Source organism: Phocoena phocoena, chromosome 5 (genome assembly GCF_963924675.1).
Source record: "Phocoena phocoena chromosome 5, mPhoPho1.1, whole genome shotgun sequence".
Classification (NCBI taxonomy): Eukaryota; Metazoa; Chordata; class Mammalia; order Artiodactyla; family Phocoenidae; genus Phocoena; species Phocoena phocoena.
In genome coordinates, this window is record NC_089223.1 from 93,833,844 (window position 1) to 93,856,520 (window position 22,677).

A 22,677-nucleotide genomic window follows, 5' to 3' on the forward strand; every position below is an offset into this window, starting at 1 on the left:
GTACCCATCCCTGCTCGCAGATCCTTTGACTTGCTCCTGTTCTGGTGAACTAACACCCCAATCTGGCTCTTATCTTCCTGCCTCTGACAACGATAGAATTGATGACAACATAAATGGAATTGCAAATAGAATGACAGTTAACATTTAAGGAGATGCTTCCCAGGAATGATGCTAAACATTTTATTTACATTACATCCTTTTCTCCACACGTTGGCCTTATTGTTTTATCATCATCTCCATTTTACAGATGAGGACACTCAGAAACACACACTGCCTTTTCCAAGATTACGGTCACGAAGAGGCAGAGAAAAGATTTAAATCCAGGGTTTTATGATGCCAAATACTGCCCTTTCCACAGCTATTCCACTGCACCTCCCAGACTCTCAGAACCTTTCCATGCCCTGACTGGGTACCCTCTGCCTCTGGGTCACCAATTTCTCAGTGGTCAGGTGTGACAGATGGGTTGGGGTAGGTGCTCTTGACCTCTAAGCAGAGTCCAATGACAATTTCAACCCTGCTAATTGGGACTGGCAGGAGGATCCTATACTCCTTCTCAGTAAGGACAATGTAGAACAATTCCCATCCTCTTATTGGTCTCTCCATCCCCACAAACTCAGGCTTGCACAGGGGCCCCTGCAGAGGGTCTGCCCCTGCTGCCCACAGGCATTTACTTTCTGCTCTCATGCACTTCCATCCTCTCTCTTCAATTACTCAGACAGCAGTGTAGCTCAATCAGTGTGTTCCAGGAGGCCACACTTTGGGAAGACTCTAACAATGAATTAAAATTTCATTTTAGACCCTTAATAGCCCAATCAATGATTTAGGGAGCAACGAAAACATTTTCTGGGAAAGCATTAGCTTAAAACTGAAAAGTAGCTGCTCATCCGTTGGAAATGACACAATTTTAGCAAGGGCGGCGTAGAGGGAGCAGAGGCTGGCCACCACCTTTCATATATTCTTACTCCTTCTCTCTATCGCTTGTGCGTCTGTCTCCCTGTCTCTCCCTCTTACTTTCACTCTCTCTCCTTTTTCTCTCCTTACTTACTCCTTTTTTCTTCCTCTTTCCTCTCTCTGATCTAGTTTTCCCTCTTTTTGTCCTCACAATACTGCTGTTAATGTTTCATAGGTTCTCCTCAGCTTTCTGAATATCGTGATTGCTGGTGCAATAACTAATAGTACCATAACAAATCCACAGCTATAAACTATTTTTTTCTTGGAAACAAATCAAAACCATTACGTATGAATGTTAATTTCATTTTGAAGTATTAGTCACATTTAAAATTAAAGATTCACCTTAAAGAAATTACTACTATTCAAATCAAATTTTTACTTTTTTCAATGTGCTTGGCTGACTAAAAATGTTTAATTTGAAAACGTAAAAATAGACAAGATTCTAAGAGTTCCAAAGCTGTTTTTGAGAACTCACATGGTGGTTAATAATATATCCAACTTGCTAAAACCTTTAAACAGATTTCCAAGAAACTACTTCAAAATGAATTTTTTTTCTCTCTCTCTCTCTCTAGCTGTTGCTGATTGCAGGTGCACTAAAAAATCCATTTGGTTTTGGAACAAGTAACACTTCAAAGAAAGTAAATTGACAAAGACTTTTGCCTCAGAAGTCATTAATCTGGGCTGAATTTTAGTGCAAAGTCACAGTCTGAGAATCCAAATGCCCTACCCTTTTCCATTCATCTCAATGATGATTCACCCAAACAATGCAAAATCATAACATAAAGTAAACTTGTGAAAGAAAGCTAGCACTGGGGTGGTCCCTGATAAGAACGTGGAGAACAGAAGACTAGCAAATATCAAAGGATAGAAAACTTGTCTTCTCTCATCCTAAAGAAAAATATGGCATTTGGACAGATTAGTGATGTCAGCTGTAAGAGTATCCCCACATCCCATTCCTTACCCATGGAAGATACCTGCAAATCTCTCTAAAGCCTGTGTTTCAGGAGATTAGAGTTGTCACAAGAGAAAATCTGTATTTGAAACCCTAGAACTAGGGGATCTTCAAAATCTTTTTCAGATTCAAAAAAGTCTTTAAAACTGAATTATTTGTTCAACTTTACATGGGAATAGGAAAGGCAGAAACCCAGTATCCTGATTTCTAGATCAGTTCACGTTTATTGATACTGCCTCTCCAGGTCCTACCCTCCATCCCTCTCTACCTGGAGGTATTACCATGACAACCAGCCCCAGGTACATCTTGGTCTGTCTACTGCAGGCACTGCTCTAGGACACAGCCCTACTGATTCACATCCACTTCTATCCAAATTTCCCAGTCAATCCTCAGTTTGTTCCCTGTAGAGTGGATCTCCAACTTTAGCTGCTTCAAAATCACCTGGATGCCTGCTAAAACAAAACTTGCTCAGCTCCACCCTCAGAGTCTCAGATTCAGCAGGTCTAAATGAGGCTTAAGGATTTGCATTTCTGACAAGTGTTATGAGATAATTCTCCACGACTCTCTTGCAATTCTTCACATCTTGCAAGCAGAGGCACTGGCCTCCTTTATTCTGGACTACTTTTCAAGAACATTTGTAGAGCGAACAGCCTTAGAAGATGGAGATAGTAAAAGGCAGGTTTATTTACTGTCCTGTATATAATAAAGATAATTATGTCTCTCTCCGCAGGGCAAAGTTCAAGCAGACTTACTGTCCATTATAAAAGATGAAGATTCCCTAAGCTCATGATTCTCCTGTAATGCAAGCCACTATGTGTGCAGGCATTATCTGGCCCTCTTGACATTGCCCTGTGAGAATTAAGGCTCAGGGACTGATGCAAGCACCTTCCATATTATGTATTTTAATGTATCTATAAGATTTTTGTCTATATCTCCTTTCTAGTACATTCCTTCAGGTCCAGGACACCTATTGTGTTCACTCCTCTTTTGTTCCCAGGACTTAAAACAGAGTCAGGTATGTAATAGGTGCTCAATAAACATTTTTTAATGAATGGATAAATACATACAAAATAAATGATCAATAATAATCCAGTAAAGTTAGCACAACTCAACTCCATATTATAGGTGAGAAAAAGGAGAATAGGAGATTTTGGGTAATTTGGCCAAAATCACAGAGCTAGGAAATTGCAGAGTTGGGATTTGAACTTAAACCTCCCAGTTCTCCCCGCTAAACTTGTAACCACTATATTCTACTTCCTCTCTAATGTACACATGTGTGTCTGTGAAAAGACTCAGAACAGACAGCAGGCACCAGCACGTGGGTAGAGGCTACCCAGTAAACTTGGTGATTGTTTTCCTCTTTCTACATACCTATACTTTCTAAATTTTCTCCCAAAAAGACCCCCATATATAAGTATTTTACATATGTATATATACATATATATGCATTTACATACATACATATGTATATGTATACATATATATATGTATAAATTTTATGAGAAAAGCAATTTTATTTTTGAAAAATCTAAGGAGTAGAATTATTTCCATGATGTTTCTACCACCAAAAATATTTTAGGAATGTCTCTTCTGGAAGTGCCCTCAGAGATAGTGGGCAAGGCACATGAAAATGACTCCCCATACTTTGTCACACTTCACTTTGACCCAAAATAGTCTTGCCCCCCGCACTCATCCCCTCATTTAATTGTCCAGACCTGGTCTGATTCCAAATACTATTACTCTTTTTCCAAAATCAAGTTGCCTCCTATGGACAAAGATTTGCAACTGCTGAAGAAGTTAAAGGAAGTTGATAATAAATTCTAAAGACAATCCCCAGCGTAGGTTCCAGAAATAATCTTGAGCATCTTTAGAATAGGTGGCTTAGTCTCTAGAGACTCTTAATTTAAACATTAACTATCTTATCACCACACGTAACTTTCAAAAGACAGTCTCCTTAAATCAGTCATAGCACAGGTTTTCCTTTATTACAATTCTTTGAAAAGTGATTGTCCTCCTGTCTGGCTACTCTGTCATGATACCAGCTAGCAAAAGCCCTCCCCGCCCCACATTCACTAACCATGACAGCCCACAGTTTATTGGAAACACAGTGAAGGAGCTATGCCTCCCACAGCAGCAGTTGGACCCACATAATTTAGATTCACTAAGATAATCAGTGTGTGATCACTAAAAGAACACTGCACTGTTTACAGTTCTCAAGCATTCGGGACATTCTCCTTTGTTCATTATACCCAATTAGAAATTTGAATTAGGGTTTCCATGAAGTAAACACTGATCTCTTTTCCCATGTTCATTGTGGAACAGAAGCCAACAAGCCTCTTTAATTTCCTTCCAAGTTTTGCATATAAGTTGCATTGTTGAGAATGGGGTTTGGTAATATAATTGTTCTCCCTCTGTGTGTTTGGGCTACTTGATAGGAGAAAGCACAACTCCGTCAAAACTCTACTTTTTGCAAACCATTATAATTTTCCAATTTTATTCCCTTTGCAATTGGAGATACAAAATTTGCAGAATTTTGTAAGAATCGAAATATATTTTCTGTACCTTGACTTTATAAATAATCTAATAGTGCAATGAAAAGAACTTCACTATGGAAATCAAGAAATCTGGATTCATGTCTCAGTTCCACTTACTAGCTAGAGAATCTAGGGAAAGCTATTTAACTTCTCTGAGTTCAGGTTTTCTCACTGGTGAAAATGGATTTATAATGTCAGTGCTAACTACGTCATAAAATAATTATCAATATCCAGTGAGATAATATACGTATGAAAATGCTGATAATGTTTATTGTTTTTAGAATTAACAGTCACATAATCAAATCTCATTGAAGGTAATCTTCAAAGACATACCTAATTTATAATCTGACATTCCACAAATGCTTCATTATAATACAGTCTAATGTCTCACTGGAACATTTAATGTATCAACAAAGAGCATAATAGGAGGACAGTTTCTATTTAATCATGCAAGAATAATTGTAATAGGAAGGTTACACTTGAAACATCCACTCTTGGGGGTGGGGGGAAGGGGATGTATTATGCTCTAGCTTTCAAATTCACAGAAAAGGATCCTTCCTTCTTGTGTGGCATTTCACAATGTTTTTGTCCTGGGAAAGGGGCGGGGCAGGGGCTGCAGAAAAAGGGACAAATTGGAAAGGTCTCATTTCTTTTCAGTTACTATATCCAGACTCCAAGGAGGCCTTTCACAATAGGTAGTACATGGAGACACTCCCTCCAGAAAATACTTTAATTATGGGCTGCTGGCATGTGTCCAGGAGGGAGCTGGCTATCTGGAGGCTGGGAGACTGGAGCAAGGCTTTCAATTGGCCAGATTCAGAAAAGGGAATACCCGTGGCGGGGGTGGGGGGGTGGGGACACAAAGTAATTACCATCATCAGGAACAATTACAACAATACTGGAGTTGGGCTCTGGGTTGTTCACAAACAGGAAATTCCTTCTGTGCGAAATTCATGTTGACCCCCTAGTACAGAAGCTCCAGAAGGAAAAAAGCAGGCAGGGTATATAACCTTTTCCTTCTTAATCATCAACATTTAGCAGGGTAAATGTCATGTGCTTTCTGACTTTTCATTAACCACACAAAATCCTGGGAAATTGTCCCTGTACTTAGAGACATGCTTTTTTTTTTTTTTTTTTTTTAATGATTTCTCCTCCTTTTCTGTTTTAAAACCCAGCTACTTCATTTTCACGTGCCCCCCACCCTCCCTATAGGGATTGCTAGAGGTAGCATGCCTGCAACCCCCTCATCAGAAGTTTCTTAAGGCAGAATTATTGGAAGCAAACAGGGTAACTACGCTAAAGAGCAGACTCAATTTAACTGTCATTGGGAAATTGTAACATAGCTTATCAGAGATTCAATGTGAAGGAAAGACCCTGAGGATTGTCATTTAAGAAGCAGTAGGTTAAACTGTGTGGGGAAGATTTCCTTTAGCTCATTAGTACTTGAAGTCACAGCATTTAAGGATCTAAGACCCACCAGGGGAACAAGCCTGCCTTCCTTCTCCTGCTGGAGAGCGATTAGCTGGAATTAACAAGAGCACCACTAGGGATTTCTTCGCGGATCAATTCAAACAACAGAGTTACCCTGACACAGAAATCTTAGGAAACAGTTAACCTGGCTTTGCAACCTCACATGCACGCCATGGAGGAGTGTGTACATCTGACATTTTCTCTCTACAGAGAAGAATGTCCCGGAAAATTATTGAGATAAAAACACATTCACCCTGCACCTGTCACAGAGTCATGTCATAATGGGAAAAATTACCCAGTGGTGCCTGGTTCCATGGATGTCCCCATTTTATTCCCAGATCTGCCACTCATTTATTTGTAGTTCCATGAGCAAATTCCCTTAGGCGGGGTTAATGGTTGGAGCAGGAGGTTAGAAAGCCATCAGTCAACGATTAGCTTCAGCAAGGATTTCACCAGTCTGATTCATTTTGTCTAAGCTGACAATCATACAGTGTGGAACAAGGACCACGTCCAAACTCCAGTCTTAGGTGGTCCTCATCTAAGCCTAGACACGATTCATGTAATGCATCAGACATACTCCTCAGTAGCTGGTATTCAAGTAACAGAGCCCCCCATAAACGAGCTTGCTGAAGGGAATGGATGATCCTAATCAAATCAAATTTCAGGCATTTAGTTTGAATTTGCAGAGCCCTAGATTTGTCACTAAAATTATTACTAGAAGAGCTTGGGTTTGCCATCAGAAAACCTGAGTTTGAATCCTAGCTTCACCACAAAGTATATGACTCTGGGCCGGTCACTCAAGCTCTGGATCCTCATCCATAAACATGGAGATGATCAGCAGAGAACCTACCTCACAGGATTAGAAGAGGCATCAGCCCAAGAAATGTATTTCAAACATGCTGGAAGATAGAAAGCAAAGAGATTTGTCTGAATGGATACTCAAACCAAAATTACCCTGATGGCAGCTCATTAAAAACTAACAGTGATTAAGTAAAATCATGGAATGGATTTTTTGTATGATCAGTTAATTCTTTCTTCAAAATACAAGAGTAGAGAAAATGAATTCTTGATTCCTTAAATATCCCCATTAATTGGGGCTGCAGTTTACTTATGTAATACTATTTGAGACTACAGTGTATCTGTATTCTTGTCAGTTAGCAATTGGCTATCTTCAACAGAAAAGATATACTAGAAGTTTATCAAGGAAGCACAGAATTAAAAAGAGGCTTAAAAGCCAGACATCAAATGTAGCACGTGACAAGGACTCTCTCCTTGACCACATTTTAATTAGACTCCTCTGAGCTCTGTTCTCAACTAGGCCTTGATCTTCGTCCCTGTCTAGCCTAGTTTTAGCAAGAACACTTCTAAGCCAGTTTGTAAGAATCTCCCAGCCTTAATATCTTGTCACCCTTCATATCTGATCAAGTTCCTCATCCCTCACCTTTGATGTGAAGTCCTTGGCCTGTCTTTAGCAAGAATCCTGTTAGGTCAGTTTAGCAAGAAACTCCCTACCCTTTGTGTCCCCTCTTAGTAATTTTCTACCCACTGACACCCTCTGATCCTCTTCCTCACTGCAAATCCCCAGCTATTCCTTGTTGGATTCAGAGCTGAGCGCCATCTCTCTCCCTTATTACAATAGTCATAATTAACTCCTATTACAATAATCTTGAATAAAGTCTCCCTTATCCTTTTAGCAGTATCAGAACAATTTTCTTTAACACAGGAAAGAAGGAGGCTGCACGGAACACAAACACGTCTTAGCAAGAGTCATGTCTCCTCTCCCACCATGAGCATCACCATGACATCTTGGATGTTTCCCAACTTCTCCTGGTCTTTGCAGCACTTGCTGCCAATTCGAAATCCTAGATGGAAGCAGCAAATTGGCTCAGGCTAGGTTACCTGCCCAGCCCCTGGCTACCAGATAGCAGAAAGAGGGACAGTTTTCTCTCATGGGAAGAGATGGAGCATGAGGGATGTTTCCCAAAATAAAGATTAAATGTTGAGCAGCCAAAAACATCAATTTTCTACTGGATATGGCCCATGTGCCAGATACTTTTCATATCCCATTTCACTTAATTCTTAAAGCCACCTAGGAGGATGAAGTGTATTATGCCCACATTAAGATGAAGAAACTGGCTCCAATAAATCCAGTGTCTTTTTCAAGAATTATACATCTCCTAAGTGGTGAGACCCAGGTCTGTCTGGCCTTATCTTTCATGTCACTGAGCTGGAGCTCATGAAAACTGGTTAAGTGTTGGGCCCAGGGCTGAATGAAATAATGAATCAGGAAAGAACCTTGTGAACCAACATGAGAGTAAAAGAGCATGATGAGAAATAAATCAGGGTCTCCTTTTTCCTCTGTGAATACAAGGCAAGGTGCCGCCTCTGTCTGTGTGTGCCTCACACAGAGGATAAAGTAGAAAACGACATCGTCTCTCATGGGCTTGTGTGCTCTGGCAGCTCAGTGACCACTGCTGCAGAAGCTGTACCCAGCCCTTGAATAAGGAGGCTGGGTGTTAATGTCTGTGCTGGTGAGCCTCACTCCTCCAGAGACGCTGAACTTCCCTTCACCATGAATACGTATGATTTCTCTTTGCCAAGCACTGATGGAGATCAGTTTGACCTGAGGATGATTCCAGTCCAGAAAGTCTTTGTCCCTTCCCTGGAGATTTTTCTTCCCTGCAAGCTGATAACATTCAAAACAATAATGGAAATTACTGATTGTGTACCTTATTTCTTAATAGTTTAACCACTTTTACTTGTATGGATCTGGACAATGGAGTGATTAATAATAATTTGAATTTCATGTCTGAAAACCTTTCAGAAACAATTATATTTTTTCTTCAACTCTCTGGGCAAGGTAGCATAGTAAAGTACAAAATTTAAAAATAAAAGCTGGGCTAGAATCTTTGCTTAGCTACCTGTTAACTGAGTATCTTAGAGAAAGTCACTTAACCTCTCTGAGCCTCATTTTCTCCATCTGTAAAGTGGGAATAAGAATAGTATAGGGCTTCCCTGGTGGCGCAGTGGTTGGGAGTCCGCCTGCCGATGCAGGGGATGCAGGTTCGTGCCCCGGTCTAGGAAGATCCCACATGCCATGGAGTGGCTGGGCCCGTGAGCCATGGCCGCTGAGCCTGCACGTCCGGAGCCTGTGTTCCTCAATGGGAGAGGCCACAACAGTGAGAGGCCTGCGTACGGCAAAAAAAAAAAAGAATAGTATAGACTGCATAGGACTATTATGAGAACTTTGCACAGTACCTGCCTTGTAATGAGCATTAAATAAGAGTTATTATTCTCTTCATTTTACAAAGAGAACTTGGAGAAATTCAGTAAACTGCCAAGATCATAGGCAACAACAAAGGCCTAAACCCTGTCTTTTGATTTTAAAAACAGGACATTTTCCATTATATCTCTACGCCTTATATTTCCTACCCAACTTCCTGCTGCCTTTTTCACACAGACTACCTTGCTGATTCATATTTATCCTTGCCTCCACTTAGATTAGTAACGAGGGTAAGAAATTCTGCTCTGGGCCCGACAGGTCTGCAATCTCTGAACATAGGTATTATCTTTCACTGAGAGCCGCCCTTTGCTGGGCACATCTCCAGCATCTCTCCTGTTCATTAGCATTCTGTTAAGAACATGTTCCCCATGTCTGCATTTAAAAATTTCCCAAATTTCTATTTTTGTGTAACCTTGTTAATGAATTCTTAACATTTACACCGTGCTGGACGAAGCAGGACTTCCTCGCCTGGGGGGTACTGTCTCTCTACATAGGACTCTTTATCCAAGTACAAAACATAACCATGATCTACAGATTCATGAAAATAACTGAGGGAAAGAAGTCCACAGAAGAGACACAAATGCAAAACATGAGAAATGGAAGATGCTTATATCTTCGTACAGGAAAAAAAAATCCAGTTACCCACAAAGCCCAAAAGATGGCAAATTCTAGGCAGCCTTATGAAAAATTTAGAAATAAAGGAGTGAAATATTATTCTCCCTGTGTATACCACCCCAGAATCCAGGCACATTCCGTGTGATCCCTGAGAAAACTAGAAGGTAACTTTATTAAACTGTCAGAAATTATTAGATCATTAATTCTAATGGTTTTTTAAAACATATAAATGTAGAAAATAAATTCATGATGAGGTGAGTGTACATTCCCTGCAAATATTGCAGTGATGGGCACTCACAAAGGACTGGAACTCTGATACAGATGTAACCCCGTAGTTTTTCACATCCTTTGATACTCTATTTCTCCTTTCAGCATCCTATAGGTCTTCCTGACGCTGTACTTGAATAAGTTTTCACCCAGACAGATCTCCTGGGTGCTCAAGTCCCACTTGTCTTCTCTTCCATTTTCTTTTATTCACTCAACAACTAGACTCGTCTTTGTGCATATGTTACCTCCTCTCCATTATTTATCTAGAGGGAAATGATTAATACAAGTAGAAATGTGAAATTCTATTTCCCTTCAAAATATCTCCCATCTCACCATTCCTTCCAAAGAATGTTTTGAGTATTAAAAATATGTACAACTAGACAACCATATGTTAAAAGGTATTTATCACTATCTTGGCATGGGTCTAATCTCAGAGATTTATTTCAAGCTGAAAAATTTTAGGTGCTAAAAAATACTGTGATGAAGCCAGTGAGTAAACACCTATATCTAGTATTTTTAATATGCTTCTGATTTAATCAAAAGAGAAATCAAATTGAATAATTCTATTCAAACTAAAGTAAAACTTTTTATGGTTTAAGGTAATATTTTAAAAGGTGACTTTCTAGTCATATTTATAAGCCCCCAGATGGACATTTGGCAAAATTATACATTACATGTGAACTATGGCTGTTTACAAAGCAGAACAAGATATTCCATTGGTCAAGGCTAAAAGTCACAAGAAAATGACAAAAGGATAATGCTATTTACCATACGGATAACACTTCTTGAAGGTTTATTCTTTGGCAGGTGCAGTACTGAGCACTATACAGTATACTGTTCCTTTTAAAAAGCACAATAGCACTATTCTTGAGTCCATTTTAAATATAGGAAACAGAGAGGTTAAGATTGACTGACTAAGGGTGAGCGTCTCACCTCAAGTAAATGGTAGAAAAGGGGACTGACATGTCTGTCTATTTTTAAAAGCACACACTCTAAATTGAGCTTATTCAGTAATTTCATCCACAAATATTTATTGAGACCTCTGAAGTGCTGGGTAGAGCTCAAGATTCTGGTGATACTGGAGTAAGCAAGAAAGGCAAAACCACTGCCCTCCTCAAACATATTCTTTTAGGAGCAGATGAAAAATCAACACATAAACTAATGAAAAAGATTGCTGCAGATGGTGATAAGTGCTGAAGAGAACCAGATGATGAGCCAAGGATTAAGAGATAAGGACAGATGACAGTTCCCGTATGTAGCTCTTTAAGACCTCCTGGGGAGGTGACAGTGAAACCAGGTCCGGAACCATGAGAAGTCCTCTGACACAAGGGGCCTGGAGGAAGAGTCTTCTGAAAAGCCCTGCCCAGGAGCCCTGCTGGGAGGTCAGAGGAACAGAATAAATGTCAGGGCAGCTGGAGCACAGTATGGGAAGGGGAAGGAGAGAGCCTGGTAGGGGCTGAGGTTGGAGACAGGCAGGACCTAATCTCTTGACAACAAACACGTTGTCATGAAAAAGTGAAACGTGAACATAAAGATCCCACTATCCTAATGCAAAACACTGCCAAGAGTTACATATTAAAAGATGTTTATGTCGAATACCTTATAAGGGAAAGATTTAGCCTGAATGTCAATATAATATTTAATATTTTTTTATATTTAGATAGGAAAAATATTCCATTTTTAGCATTGTAATTTAGTTTTGGTTTGAGCTATTAGATATGTTGAGGTTATTAATTTTTTTTTACAATTTCGTTATTTTATTTACCATTGCAAACAGACAAAAAAGATACATACCAACAGGTGTTATCTCTAGATGATGGAGTGATGAATAATTTTAATGAACTTCTATTCACGTGTATGTTTTCTAAATTTTCTCTTTTTCTGCTTCATTTATATATATAATATATATATATTTATATATATTTAAAAAAAAATATATATATATATATATTTTTTTTTTTTTTTGCGGTATGCGGGCCTCTCACTGTTGTGGCCTCTCCTGTTGCGGAGCACAGGCTCCAGACGCGCAGGCTCAGCGGCCATGGCTCACGGGCCCAGCCGCTCCACGGCATGTGGGATCTTCCCGGACTGGGGCACGAACCCTTGTACCCTGCATCGGCCCGCGGGGCCTGAGAGGCCCGCGTACCGAAAAAAAAAAAATTGTGCAACCGTCACTACTCCCAAGCCTCATAGGCAGAGTAAGGAGTTTGGATTTTATTCTAAGGATAATGAGTAGTTATTGGAGGATCTTAAATGGAATTTTTGCATGTTTTTTACAATAACCTCTTGACCATACTTTCTTCCCTTCCTCTCCAAGATACACCACTTACTAGCTGGGTGAGCCAACCAATGACCAAGCCACCTAATTTTCCACCTCACCTGGCTGGTACTTCTCTCTCATACTCTGCCTCTCAATCATACCACACTATGTTCAGTGCTCAGATATATGGTGGCCCATCTCACCTCTGGCCCTTTGCACATGCTGTTCACTCTGCCTGGAGTACCCAGTCTTCCTCCTACCTCTCTTTGTCCCATTGGGCAAGTCCTATCACCTAAGATTCTGACCAAATGTCACCCCTGTCCTGATACTCTGAGGCCCAGTTACCCCATTCTGTACTATGAGATGTCTTTTTAATTGTGTGCATTTTTATTAGAAAAGTTTTACAATCTCATGACAAAATATGGGAAAAATAAAAACATAAACCTCCTGCTACTCTAATGCAAATACCGCTTCCTTTAAAATGAAGTTAACATTTTTTGCAAAGGACTATTTTTCCACATTACAAAGCATTGCTATAAGTAGATTCCCAGGATATTTACACTCCAATCATCAGGGTATGAGCAACTCTGCTCCTGCCTCTTTTCATACCTATTTATTTATTTTTAAGATGTAATTCACATATCATAAAAAGTCACCTTTTCAAAGTGTACATAATTCAGCAATTTTTATTATTTTCAGAAATTGTGCAACTACTGGTTTGCAAACTGGCACCCATCAACAGAGGGCAAGGAGAGACTGAAGAAAGAGACAGACTACCCCAGATTGGTATGTGAAAGGTTTAATAAGTGAGGAACTTACCGTGAAGCTTGTCTTGGGTGGCTGCAAGATGAGCATATCTCCATACCCACCCACCATATTCTTAAAAGTCTATATAAAGGCCTTAACTGGGTTCGTCACATATACCATCCAGTGACCTGCTGTAACAGCAACCATCACCACTATCTAATTCCAGAACATTTTCATCACCCCAAGAAGAAAACTTGTACCCATTAGTAATCATTCCCTATTCCTACCTTATCACAGCTTCTGGCAACCACTAATCTGTTTTCTGTTTCTATGGATTTGCCTTTTCTGAATATTTCATATCAGTGGGAACATACAATACCTCAGGGGTCCCCAAACCCCGGGCCATGGACCAGTGCCAGTCTGCGGCCTGTTAGGAACCAGGCCACACAGCGAGAGGTGAGCGGCGGGCGAGCAAGCAAAGCTTCATCTGCCACTCCCCATCACTCGCATTATCACCTGAACCATCCCCCCACCCACCCATGGAAAAATTGTCTTCCACGAAACTGGTCCCTGGTGCCAAAAGGTTGGGGACCACTGCAATACATGGTCTTTCGTGTCTGGCTTCTTTCACTTAGCATAAACTTTTCCTGGTTCACCCATGTTGCACCATGTATCAAGAAGAAACAGCCAATTTGAACAGACTGATCATTAGTAGTGAAATTGAATTTGTAATAAAAACAAAACTCCCAGCAAACAAAAGTCCAGTCTTGGACAGCTTCATAGAGGAATTCTACCAAACATATAAAGAATAGTTATTATCTATCCTCCTCAAACTATTCCAAAAACATGAAGAACACAGAACACTCCCAAAATCATTCTGAGACCACCATTCCCTGATACCAAAACCAGACAAAGACACTACAAAAAAGGAAAATTACAGGCCAATATTTTTGATGAATATAGATGTAAAAATTCTTAACAAAATATTTGCAAACCAAATCCACCAATATATTTAAAGGATCATATACCACAATCAAGTTGGATTTATTCCAGGGATGCAACAATGGTTCAATATTCACAAATCAATCAATGTGATACACCACGTTAAAAAAATGCGGAAAATGCATTTGACAAAATTCAACATCCATTCATCATAAAAACACTCATCAAAGTGGGTACAGAGATTTAAAAAAAGACCATATGTGACAAACCCACAGCTAACATCATACTCAATGGTGAAAAGCTGAAAGCCTTTCCTCTGAATTCAAGAACAAGACAAGGATGCCCTCTCTCACCACTTCTATTTAACACAGTATTGGAAGTCCCAGCCACAGCAATCAGACAAGTAAAAGAAATAAAAGGCATCCAAATTGGAAAGGAAGAAGTAAAACTGTCACTATTTGCAGATGACACTTTTATATAGAAACTCTACAGTCTCCACTCAAAAACTATTAGAATAAATGAGTTCAGAAAAGTTGCAGGATACCAGATTAATATACAAAAATATGTTGCTTTTCTATACACTAATAATGAAGTATCAGAAAGAGAAAGTTAAAAAAAAAATCCCTTTTAAAATCACATCACAAAGAATAAAATACCTAGGAATAAGCTTAACCAAGGAGGTGAAAGGTCTATCCTCTGAAAACTATAAAACACTGATGAAGGAAACTGAAGATGATACAAAGAAATAGAAAGATATCCCATGCTCTTGGATAGGAAGAATAAATATTGCTAAAATTGCCATACTATCCAATGCAATCTACAGGTTTAATGCAATCCCTATCAAAATACCCATGACTTTTTTCAAAGAACTAGAACAAGTAATCCTAAAATTCATACAGAAACACAAAAGACCCCGAATTTCCAAAGCAATCTTGAGAAAAAAGAACAAAGCTGGAGGAATCAGGCTCCCAGACTTCAGACTATACTACAAAGCTACAGTAGTCAAAACAACATGGTACTGGCACAAAAACAAATACATAAATCAATGGAACAGATTAGAGAGCTCAGAAATAAACCCATGCACCTATGGTCAATTAACATACAACAAAGGAGGCAAGAATATACAATGGAGAAAAGATAATCTCTTCAAGAAGTGGTGCTGGGAAAACTGGAAAGCTACATGTAAAACAATGAAATTAGAACATTTCTTCACACCATATACAAAAATAAACTCAAAATGGATTAAAGTACCTCATCTCCTTTTATGGCTGAATAACATTCTGTTGTATGGATATGCCACATTTTGCTTTTCCATTCGTCAGTTGATAAACATTTGGCTTGTTTCCACTTTTTGGTTACTATGAATAATGCTGCTATGAACATTCATGTACAAGTTTTTGTGTGAACATATGTTTTTTATTTCTTTTGGATGTTCCTAGGAGTGGAGTTGCCGTATTACATGGTGACTATATGTTTAACTTTTTGAGGAATGGCCAAACTCTTTTCTAAATTGGCTGTACCATTTTACACTTTCACAAGCAATATATGAGGGTTCCAATTTCTCTACATTCTCACTAGCACTTGTTATTGTCTATCATTGTTGTTGTAGCTATCTTAGTGCATGTAAAGTGGTATCTCATGATTTTGATTTATTAACAATGTCATGAGCATCTTATCATGGGCTTATGCTTAGTACTTTCTTTGCCAGTTTGTAATATTTTGTGTTTATATCTATCTCTCCCCCAGACTGTGAGTTCCTTAAGAGTATACATGGTGTCATTTGTCATTGCATCTCCAAAAACTGAAATCAGCAAATGAATGAATTAGCGAACAAGCTAACAAAAGAATGTAAGACTTGAGGAATCCCAAAAGGACACATTGTGAATAATAATAATAATAAATTAAAAATGAAAGAAAACAAAAATTGGTGACATAGTGGTAAGAATTTAGACAAAGGAGGAAAAGCCCTGTTAAGACTGAATCACCTAAAGATGTGACACTTTTTACTGAGATTTTAATGAGCAGTAGGAGACAGCTAAGTAAAGAATTGAGGAAAGGGCATTCCAAACAGAAGGAACAGCTGGCACAAATGCCTCAACACATAGCAAGCAACGTGCGTGATAAAAGGAGATGAAATCCACAAGTGAAGAGCATCAGATCAAACACACCCTTGCCAATACTGATAAAGGTTTATACCTGTGGTGGTCGTTGGGACTGTTCACAATGTTTTAGTTCTCTCATTTAGCAAAATGTGATATAACAGCTGTTCTCTACACAGTTGAATGCAAGTAAGGTCATATTCTTGCTTTTATCAATAAAAGTCAAGAAACCAAATGGGTCGCTTCCCTACAGAAGCTTAAAGAGCCAGCCTGGGATTCAATGAATCTGTTTGTCTTGCCTCAGTGATTATGGAAGCCTGGGATTAAAATAGAGTGCCATCAGTCTAGGTCCTTGAGTGCCTATAGTGACTGGAGCCTGTAAGCAGACTATATTAATCTGCTCAGGCTGCCATAACAAAATACCATAAATTGGATGACTTAAGCAACAGATATTCTTTTCTCATTGTTCTGGAGCCTGGAAGGCCTAAGATCAAGGTTTACATTGATTCAGTTCCTGATGATAGCCCTCTTCCTGGCTTGCAAGTGGTCACTTTCTCACTGTGTCCTCACATGGTGGGGAGAGAGAGAGAGGAAGCAAGCTCTCTGATATCTCTTCTTATAAGGCCACAAATCTCATCATCAGAGCCCTATCCTCATGACCTCATCCAATACTAATTACCTCTTAAAGGCCCCATCTCCAAATACTATCACTTTTGGGTTAGGGCTTCAATATATGAATTTTGGCAGGGGAAAATAATTCAGCCCATAGTATAACAGCTCACAATGGATGTGCAAGATGCAAGAAAAGTAAACATTCCTTTTGTTATGGCACAAGAAACTAACACATCTTGACTGATGTGATATTTTATTCTAGGCTCTTTGAAAAGACATTGGGGAAATTAATCAGGGTCATGACAGTATAATTTATGTTTATAAATATGCGTAAATGGATTGAGAGGGCAAAGAATAGCTGTACAGAAAGAGAATAGTTTGAAGGGTGATTACAGGTGTTCAGACAAGAGTTAATGGTGCCTTGAATTATAATGATAAAAGTAGAAATGTTCAGAAATCATTATAACCTGCAATAGATGAATGTGGGGAGTATGAAAAGGAGAGTCAGTTACTATCTCCATGTCCACAGTAGTACTACCAGCCTGCAGAATTTTAGAGAGGATAAATAAAGCTTATTTGCAAAAGAATCTAGCACATCACACTCTCAGGGTTCAGTAAGGTTGGCTCCCATTCTCTTCTCACCTCTACCCCACCATCATCACGGCCACTCTGTTCCAGGGCGGGAACAACAATTACAACAATAATTACAGATCAACAATTACATTTTCTTCTTCAAATTATATCATTGTCTCATCACTGTGGGAGACCAGAGTAGGAAAGGCTGGGTCACTAATCACGAAACTTGGCTCACCGAATAGTTTACCTAGGGCTGACTAACAAACCTGATTTCAGTTTACCTCTCCTCAGCAATGAGCTCTGCCTATGGCTAACAATAAATGATGCACTCACTATTCACAGTGAGGCAGCTCAACAGGAAGGAAAACCACATGAGAGTGGCTCACAGTGCTATTGACACAACTCTCTTACTTATAATTATTCTTGACAGCCAGAAATTTGTGGGAAGAGAAGATGCTTGGATTATGTTGTTTCCAGTAGGTTTGTGGCCACTTGACTTCAGTAAAGGGAATTGGATGTCCCTTCTCTTTATAATAACCACAGGTTTTTTTAACAGAACAATCCATTTTTCCTGTAAACACTCTTCAGTTTGGAATTCTATTTGCCTAATTGTCTACTCAGCAACAAGGTGGAAAATCATATCATTGTTTTAGCCATAAAATACCCAGCGATTAGAGCCGGCTTAAGGCAACAAGACTGTAATTGTGGACTTTAGACATCACACTCCAACTGGAAGGGAGAGAGCAAGGGGATATTTCTTGCACAAAATATTTCTGGGTTCAATGCCTTGTTGATAAGAGCATATTATCTATGGAAGCATTTTTAAAAATTCGATGATCAAAAATATAAAATAGTTTTTTACACACCATATGCATTAGAAGAGAGAATGTCTCTCAGTTTTAATAAGTCTAGGCAGCCTCAGCAGAGTAAAGGTAGTAGTGTTGAGTATTTGTACAAGGAGAGGGGGAGAGAGCACTCCCCAGTCTCCTTCCGCACTGTCTCTCTCATGCTAACACCATCATAATGAAGTCACTTAAGCCTTTAGATGCCCATTACCAACTTGAGAGAGAGAGTGGAAAAGAATGAGACAAATAGCCCAGGATGAGAGTTAAACTGAATATTTATCAAAAGAGGCTGAGAAAACCGAAAACAGATATTTAGAATTGCCTCCTTTTGCTAACAATGAAAAGGGAATTAAATGAGCAGTGGAAAGGGAATTCATAGACATGTGTGGGCACTAAATAAAGAGAAATTTATTTTGCACCACTGCATTATAGAACAATGTCGCCCTCCCAAAGATGTCCACATACCTCTTTGGATCCCCAGAGCATGTGGATATGTAACACGGCAAAGGGAAATTAAGGTTGCAGATGGAATTATGCTTGACAATCAACTGGCCTTAAATAATCGAGATTACCCTGGATTGTCCAGGTGGGCCCCATGTACTCACAAAGGTCCTTACAAGTGGAAGAGCCATTGGAGTGAGGAAACTAAGGTTTTCATCGTTTAATATGCCCAAGGACACACAGCTAGTAGGTGGCAAAGCCAGTACTTTTTGAATCAACCTGGGATCTCTCTGCTGTGACTCTACTCCAGCTCTCAAAGGAACCCGGGGATTTTCTTATATCCTCTCTCCTTCAATTATGCCTTGTCTTAAGTCCTATATCCAAAGTTGTGCAATTTTCCTAGCTGATGTCCCTGTTGTGTTTTACAAAATATGCAGTAGAGTTTCTTATTTACAAATAAATATCAAGAGAGGAGTAGTCTATCTAGATTAAATGAAGCATTGAGAAAGATAAAAACAGTGTCTGCAGAGGTTACCACCTATATACCTGGAGAAACAATGGAGGGCACAGGGTGTTCTGTTTCTTCTGAGAATTTAGATCCTTCTCTGCTAAAGCAAACCCAAGATATTCTTCCACTAAGATATCCAAGCTGATTATGAATACAATGCATGGCAACATCTGTGGTCTGCACATTGTTGAACTAAAAAGGCTCTAATGTGCTGGAGCAGAGGCCAAGCAACCAGTATCCATGGCAACTCTGTGTTTAGTTTCAACCGACAATTGTGAAGAGTATTCAATCGTTTTCTTATACTTGTCTAAATGGCACCCAATAAATGTTTCCCATAGCCAACATTTTTGTCTTGGCTTGGAAACAAAGGAAAAGGAGCCCTGAATTGGAGAGGAGGACAAGGGTAGAATTCACCACAAAAGGACTAACTTCAGGAAAGCCAAAATTAATGTTTCACTCATCAAGTGAAAAAGAATTGAGGAAATTATAATACATATGCATAAAGGAGTGAGTGCAGAGGGGAAAAAAATCAGAATCTAAATATCTGGCCCTAGTTTTATCATTAAAAAGTCATGAAATCTGGTTGTGTTTACAAACTAACAGTCAACTATTGTTTAATAAGTGTCCATTCAGGCGTTATTATAGGCACTTTACAAGCATTATCTCTAATCTTCACCAAAAAAAGGAAAAAAAAAACTACAAGAAAGCTAGTAATATTTCCATTTTACACTGAAGGAAGCGGCAGTGTAGAAAATTTAAACAACTTACCCAATATTACCGTTTTTGTCTGTAAAAGATTTGAGCTCAGGTCTACTTAATTTGATTTAAAAGTCCCTGCCTTTTCCAATGTTTCACATTCTGAAGGAATCAAGGAATATTAATTTTTAAAAGTCCCATCCTTGTTTGAATAAATGCTTCAATAGTAAGATATTATTCTGGCAAATAACAAATTTCAAATACAAGTCTGGAAATTTTTATCACCGCAATGAATAGTCTTGTCAAAAATTAAACAGATCCATATTTCACTGGAAAATGATTAAATGTGTGAATACTCTTCATTTGCGTGTGATTTGCATGTGTTCATTCTAGGTCAACAAGGGGTAGAAACTGAGAAGGTGAGATCCAGACAGCTTGGTGCCAGAAATATAGGACTGTGAGTATCCAAAGAGTCTTAGATAGAGAACTGAGCAGAAAATTGCACAAAAGAAGTGGCCTCCCCGCATGTATCTAAAACCAAACACTACCAAACGTAAAATAGATAGCTAGTGGGAAGCAGCCACATAGCACAGGGAGATCAGCTCAGTGCTTTGTGACCACCTAGAAGGGTGGGATAGGGAGGGTGGGAGGGAGGGAGGGAGATGCAAGAGGGAAGAGATATGGGAACATATGTATATATATAACTGATTCATTTTGTTATAAAGCAGAAACTAACACACCATTGTAAAGCAATTATACTCCAATAAAGATGTTAAAAATAAATAAATAAATAAAAATAAAACCAAACTTCCCCTCACCTTCTGGAACTTGCTGGCGTTCCTAAATTGAATTACTGACTTGCCTCTTGTGTCATGTAAACCATCTCAAATGCCTGCAACTTTCAATATGATAACAAGTCTAACTCCAGAAGAGTTAAGATGAAATGAAAGCATCAACAGCCACCTCTGCAATATCACGTGTTTAAGCAAGTAGGATAAGAAAGCAAACAGCTTCACTGACATCTAATTAACATATAATAAACTGCGTGTGTTTAAAGTATACGACTTGTTAAGTTTTGACATATGTACACATCTGCGAAACCATCACCACAATCAAGGTAATGAACATATCTGTCTCCCCTAAGAGTTTCCTCCTGTCCCTTTGAAACCCCTCTCTCCCATCCTTCCCTGCCCACCCACTGCCATCCCCAGGCAACCACTGATCTCTCCTTTCTATCACCATAAATTAGCTTGCCTTTCCTAGAATTGAAAGTGCACTTCTAAATTCTCCTGGCACCAAGTTGAACACAGAAACCAAATAAAGTCATCATAGCTACCTACTCCTCTCAACAGGAGTCCTTCTGAGCCCCATATTTAAATTCCAATTTGAATCTGTACTCTCATCAGCTCCTCTCTACCTTGGTCATGTGTGATGTTTAGTGACATCATTTCATACAAGCTACCCAGGTCTGGTCTTCATCATGGAACCACTTCTCATTCTGCTCTCTCATACTTGACGCCCACCTCCACAGCTGCCAAAGACATAGGGCATTATCATGCCTACTGGCCGTCACTTATCCAGAAGGTGAGACTGAACAATCATAGATAGCATATTTTTTTCTTTTTTATTTTTTTTAACATCTTTATTGGAGTATAATTGTTTTACAATGGTGTGTTAGTTTCTGCTTTATAACAAAGTGAATCAGCTACACGTATACATATATCCCCATATCCCCTCCCTCTTGCATCTCCCTCCCACCCTCCCTATCCCACCCCTCTAGGTGGACACAAAGCACCAAGCTGATCTCCCTGTGCTATGCAGCTGCTTCCCACTAGATATCTATTTTACATTTGGTAGTGTATATATGTCAATGCCACTCTCTCACTTCGTCCCAGCTTACCCTTCTCCCTCCCCGTGTCCTGAAGTCCATTCTCTACGTCTGCGTCTTTATTCCTGTGCTGCCCCTAGGTTCTTCAGAACCATTTTTTTTTCTTTTAGATTCCATATATATGTGTTAGCATTCAGTATTTGTTTTTTCTCTTTCTGACTTACTTCACTCTGTATGACAGACTCTATATGATAGACTCTCACTGGTTTTCTCTAGCTTGATTATGATGTGGTTTGGTGTGATTCTTAATAGGTTTCTTCTTCTTGGGAATTTTTGAGTTTCTTGTATCTGTAGGTTTAGTGTTTTCATCAAAATTGGAAAGTGCTCAACCATCATTTCTGCAAATAGTTTTTCTGACCTCCCTTCCTTCTGAGATTCCAATTACATGTATGTTAATTCACCTGATATTATCCCACAGCTCACTGAGGCTTTTTTCCCCAGTCACTTTTCTCATTATGCTTCGATTTAGATAGTTTTATTGCTATGTCTTCAAATTCACTAGTATTTTCTTTTGTAATATCTAATCAAATCTGTGTATCCCATCTAGTGAATATTTCATTTCAGATATTGTATTTTCATGTTTAAAAGTTCCATTGTGTCTTTTATATCTTTCATTTCTCTGCTTACCATATTCAAGCCTTAAAAAATTTTATATCCTTGAGCATATTTAGAAGATTTATAGTAGCTGTTTTAAAGCCCTTTCCTAAATCCATCATCTGTCTCATTTAGGGGGTATGTTTCTATTGATTGATTTTTTTCTTGGTTACGTGTCATACATTTCTGTTTCTTCACATTTCTAGTAATATTTTCTTGAATTGCAGACTTCATGAATTTTACATTGTTGGTTGTTATTTTTTTTTTTATTCCTTTAATGACTATTGAATTTTGCTTTGGTCCCTGTATTAGTTTCCTATTGATGCTAAAACAAATCACCACAAACTTAGTGGCTAAAACAACAAAACTTTATCCTCTTATAGTTTTGGAGGCCAGA